General features: G+C 44.4%; 1 long non-coding RNA gene across 3 annotated transcripts; it reads left to right on the forward strand.

Annotated features, from left to right (window-relative positions):
- Nucleotides 1-2,278: 2,278 nt before the first annotated feature.
- Nucleotides 2,279-4,717, forward strand: LOC123074429 (uncharacterized). Of its 3 annotated transcripts, XR_006435960.1 has the most exons (7): nucleotides 2,279-2,604; nucleotides 2,732-2,739; nucleotides 2,873-2,928; nucleotides 3,030-3,098; nucleotides 3,403-3,474; nucleotides 4,346-4,426; nucleotides 4,534-4,717. It is a non-coding gene; the product is annotated as an uncharacterized lncRNA (long non-coding RNA). The 3 variants fall into 3 exon arrangements; XR_006435959.1 differs by having other exon boundaries at nucleotides 2,279-2,739; XR_006435961.1 differs by lacking the exon at nucleotides 3,403-3,474 and having other exon boundaries at nucleotides 2,279-2,739.
- Nucleotides 4,718-5,587: the final 870 nt, after the last annotated feature.

A 5,587-nucleotide genomic window follows, 5' to 3' on the forward strand; every position in this document is an offset into this window, starting at 1 on the left:
CTCTCTTTTTTTGAGATTTTTTTGCTCTTCTCTTCCTTTCCACTATGCTATTGAGCCTCAACCACATACATGAGATAAGTATCACAAGATATGCATGGTAGCAAGGAATTGCACTATATGATATATCCAATGATGCAACAATATGATATCGTATCACTATGGTGCCCAAGTTTTCGCGAAGCCCGACAATACTCAGAATGCTAGTCTCAATATGTATGAAGGTATTCGTAAAGATGGTGGGGCTATCAATATCTAACGGCAAGGAAGGAAAAGTTTATGACGGAATGGATACCTTCGTCACACTTAACCTTTCACGAAGTCGGTGGTAACCGGCCTTGCTTCCGGTTGAAGATGGTCTCAAAGGATGGATGCACGTCATCGGTTGTGGAAGCTCGTGGCAGATGTACTCGATGGAACGATACAAGTGTCCGGTGGTGGATGAATATTTAACCATCCCTAAGTAGCCGAAACACCTTAGGAGACTCAAATCACAACTCAAACAACCACAAATGCACTAAGAACCAAAATGGGTTAGGTTGCGGAAGTTTTATGTGGTGGTGCGGAAGTTATGGCGGAGGGCCCATACAAAGATGTCAAAGTTCTAAAATTTTGATGATGTAAAATGATGGTGTTAGTATTTTTGTGGGATGGAGGATGTCAATAGCTACAAAACGAGCTAAATAACGAGAAAAACGGACTCCGGATGAATTAGTTATGGCCGAAACGGTTTTTGGAAGTGGGCTGAAACTGGGGGGTGCGGGCACCCAGGGGTGAGAGGATGCGGGTGCCCAGGGTGGTCAGGGAGGTGGGCGGAAAAGTGGCCCGGGGGTAAGGGGGTGCGGGCGCCCGGGGTGGTCAGGGGGGTTGGGCAAAACTTGCCCGGGGGTCCGGGTGCCCGGGGGTGGCCGATTTGGGCGGAAGTTTTTTGAAAATGGCCAAATTTGGTGGATTTCGTGGTGGGAAGGGTGGGGGTGAAGGTGTAGGTGCTAGATCCACTTGCCAAACAACAAATCCATGGACCAAAATCAACAAAAACTCACAAGTACCAAGAAAATGCAAGAAATTTTTTGGGGCTCTTTTTGTGGGGAATTTTCGAATTGGGACAAAAATACACAAAATTAGGCTAGAAAAAGGTGGGGGAGACTCCAAATTCGTGATCAACGTGGCTCTAGATACCAAGATGTTGTAGGGTGGAACCTTAAGTGGAGATCTTTCACGAATTGGAGGGAAAATCCCCAAGAACAAGAGGAACACAAAGGGGAAGACACAAGAGAACACTCAAGAACAAGTCCAATAACACATCCACTAGACTCAAATCCACACAAGATCTACAAAGGTACATAAACAACAAGAGGAACATGGGTAAATGATAAAGTTCATCCCAAATCCCAAAGGGAGATGAGGTCTTGAATCCCTAAGGATCTTCTCCAATGGAGGCCTTGAACTCCAATGGAGTCTTCTCCCTCAAGAGGAAACCCACAAGGGGAGATACATGATCTAAGCTCTAATGTCTAGATCTATTCTTAGCTGACCCTAATTCTGAGCTAGGGAACATCTACTTATAGTCTAGGGAAGATTTGGGGAGAAACAGGGGTACATGGGTCATTTGGCCCTTAATGCACGCATGCATCATCGGATGGGTCCGGGCACCCGGGGTAAAGGGATCTGGGCACCCGGTGGTCGCTGGGATGAGGAGACCGGGCACCCGGGGATGAAGTCCAGGCACCGGGGGTAGCTCCAGGTGAGGTTGCGGGCACCCGGGGGTGTGGGCACACGTTGGTGAAAGCTCGGGCACCCGGGGTGGTCAACGGCCGCACCCTTTGGGGGTTGGGGGTCCGGGCACCCGGGGCATAGGAGGTCGTGCACCCGGGGTGGTCCAAGGCCTCCGGTGCTTCGCGTCTTGGGGGTCCCTCTTCCTCCTCCTTCTCCCTTCTTGGATGGTGTAGATGTTCTCTTGCACTTGAACTCCTCCTCGTCGTCGATGAAGCTCTGGTAATACCTATGCATGCACACAAGAGGAATGTCATACCATCCTCGAATGGGTCAAGTGAACACGTGTAAAGGAAATGATTAACCTTTATGTATCTCTACTATTAAAGCAGAATCGAACATCGTGATGGTTCGACCCCCTCTCCTATCGCTACCTATAGCACGTCCTCCCACCGATTTTGTCGTATCGTTCAACCTCCACTCCGGCCCGTACGCAAGAAAAATCCAGCCCACCCACATACGCATGCATGCACGACTAAACTCAGAAAACCAACCCACACACGCACCCACGACCCATCTGTCCCCTACCTCGTCTCTTCCGATTGAGTGTCCCTTCCCTAGAAAAATCGCCGCCGCCTGTGCTCGCCGCCCTCATCGCCGCCTCATGATCCTCCGCCACGCCCCTTATGTATCAGACTACAGGAGGGATTGCATCCTGTCCCGTTGCTTGCATCGGCCATGGAAAAGAGATGGATCATGGATAGGAGAAGATCCAGCACCACAGCGAGGGCGCCTTGTCCCCGGCGAAAAGCATGCACTCCGACGTGGAAAGGCGCGGGGAGGCAGGAACAGGAGCGGCAGGGTGCAGCAGTGGAGGATGAGCACTGGAGCAAGGTACGTGCATATATAGAGCCGCCACCTGGTCAAGTCCCTTCGCTCGTTGTCCATGATTCATCGCTTTAGCTTCGTCTCCCCCACCACTGATGGCTTCCACTTCTTCTCGGCTGCCTCATCACATCAGAAATCAAGGTTTGCTTATTGCGATCTAGACAAATGTTCATTGTAACTTGCCACAAATGTTGTATGTAATTGCTATCTTTAATAATGTTATGTGTTGGGTTTATTCGCTTGATCTGGTTGGTTCTGATAAGGGTGCGTTCAGGTTACTGTCTGCGTTCGACCTCGTTAGCTTCGATTGGATGGAGGACATTGCTCGAGGTAAGCATTTCCGGTTCTGGGTACTTGAACGTCAGCTTATCTCGTCTTTGAGATCTTATAAAATTCTGAACTCACTGTAATCTGAATACTGCCTTAATTAGGTGTGTGATACGTGGATGCATCACTAAGAAGATACAAGTCTATGGGGCATCTTTCTAAGGGAATTTGATGTAAGTGCTCTTATTACTGTCTTATTATCAAAGTTGTGTTGTAAGAACCGATGATTGGATCCTCTAAATATCATTGTGTTACTGAAACAGTGATCTTTTCTCCTTCTACTAGAATAACTGACTATTGTTGCACAACCTGCATCCTTAAGCTATTCTGTTATTTTAGTTTTTTTTCAAACTGAGGTTAATCCCCTTCGCATTCCACAGCAGTGTGTGTGTGTGTGTGTGTGTGCGCATTCGCACAACTTCCTTCGAAAACAATGCTTTGTCATGCTTATTTTCATCGGCCGTGTTACGAGTGCAGGATTCAAAGAATTTCCAGTCGGAAATCAATGGAAACATTAACTTCAACTGGGAAAAGTTGCTATAAAATAAGGTCAGAGTCATAACCTTGGTTGAGCACATTCGTCGTTAATATCAGGCATGCATAAAGATGATGCCTATAACCCAATATCATTATTCTCCCGCTCATACTGTTGAAGTTAGCCAAACAGATGTTTTAAAGCAAAGGCATGTGATGAGATATATATTTGTTGCAACTGGTAGCTGAGCACAGGCTGTCCACATTCTTGGAAAGGATTAGAATGTATTACATGAGAAATTTTTATATTACTTTTATGGGTGATGGGAATGGTAACATGTTTTCTTAGCTCCTTAATTTGTGTTCTTCTGCTTGTGTCTCTATGGTTTCAAAATATTTAATCTTCTTCCACCTGATTTACCCATGGTGATAGTCGTTCACTTGGCGCTTCACATGAAAGTTCTTGAAACAGACTTTCATCTCGCTTTACAAATAAAGCAGAAACTGACGAATGAAAACAAGGTGGTGAATAAATCCTATTACAATTAAAACCTTTAAAAAAACATTCGAGCGAGTAATGGGAACGCTACCAACTCAAAGTCAAGCACCCGGTTTCACATGAATAATTCTTGATATTAACATATAAATAATGAATTTAATGTTACAATTTTGAAACCTACTTAGTTTGGCATCTATTATCTGCCTTTGGGTTATCAAGGAAAGAAAATATTATATTCATTATTTTAGGTATTCTTCTGGGTTACTCTGACCTACATCAGTGGTGATAGTTACTTGCAAGAGCTGGCTGTTAATTCAGATTAGAGGAGCTAGCAAAATATCTTAAGCTTCTTGGCAGTGGTTATGGTTTTATATATACTTAGGTACCCTGTACTGTAATTTTTTTTATTTTGTAATCTGACTTTTCTCATGCGGCATGTCATTCCAGATATATAGCTGTTGAATTTGCTTTTATCTGGAATGGGACAAATCTGAAGTAGATTTCTGCCATAGAAAAAAAATCTCTAAGGTATGTAGGTTAACCTGTTGTTGGTATGTATACTGTACACAATTGATGGCCTTTACCCAAATAATAAAAGGCACATATTTAGAAGTATTTTTATATCTTTTGTGCAGGTGGGGATCGGGATAGCGATAGAGAAATGGTGTACATGGTGGCTGAGAGGCAGGGGTCAAAAGAATACATCCACATTTCTAACTACGTGGTGCGCACATACTTTGTTTATTTATATTTATATTTTTCAAAATAGTATGAAGGAATGGCATGTGTCATCTGTTCCATCTGATTTGGCAACGAGCATTGCAGCAATACATGCTACGTCTTAGAAACTACTAAAAAATTGTAATATATCTGTGCATTCTACCCTGCCAAGAGTTTTGCTTATTTTGGCCCTTCCATCCACTGAATTTAGAAACACTTTCAAAACTAGACCAGTTTCAGAATTCACGCAAATAAATGCTATATTGAGCGAAGATACTGCCTAGAAAGCCTGGTGTTAAGAAAGAAGATATTAAGAAAACTTTGTTCTTCTTCTTGTCATGGTGAGGCGTGCATGCATTCACCACATGGGGACTTGACGGCGCCAACAACCACTTGGGTGGCTGTGCCACCCGCGCAGAGAGAGGTTTTGGATTTGGGGTGTTGTAGGTCTGTAGGATTTCAATGGTGGCAGTGCCAAGGGTCTAAATGCTGAGAGATGATAAGTGGTTGGTGAAGGAGGTCACTTGTGTTGCTATTAGATGTTATTGGACATGAGATTTGGGATATAAGGAGATATTTGGCAACCGTTTTCACAGTAACCACGTATGTCGCTCATGGAACATGGGTACGAGTGGAAGAGCACTTTTTTTGTTGCGCTTAACGAATGAGCACATAATTATCCGTGTTCTTTTGTGGTACATATGTTGTGCTTGACGAATAAGCACACAAAGCAATCAATTGCAATATGTGTGTTCTTTTGCTCCGTGGCAAAGCACGGGCAATCAACTAGTGTGAAGTAGATGTCGCACGTGTCACTTGGCGTACGGACTCTTGACATGGTGATGTCCGCAGGATGCTCCACGTCACATTGGATCGGTGAATTCGTTGGATGATATTCATCATATAACAGTCATAACCTAGAGCGATACGGCACTAGCTCCAGTTCATAAATATAATGTAGGGATGTAT

Source organism: Triticum aestivum, chromosome 3D (genome assembly GCF_018294505.1).
Source record: "Triticum aestivum cultivar Chinese Spring chromosome 3D, IWGSC CS RefSeq v2.1, whole genome shotgun sequence".
Taxonomy (NCBI): domain Eukaryota; kingdom Viridiplantae; phylum Streptophyta; class Magnoliopsida; order Poales; family Poaceae; genus Triticum; species Triticum aestivum.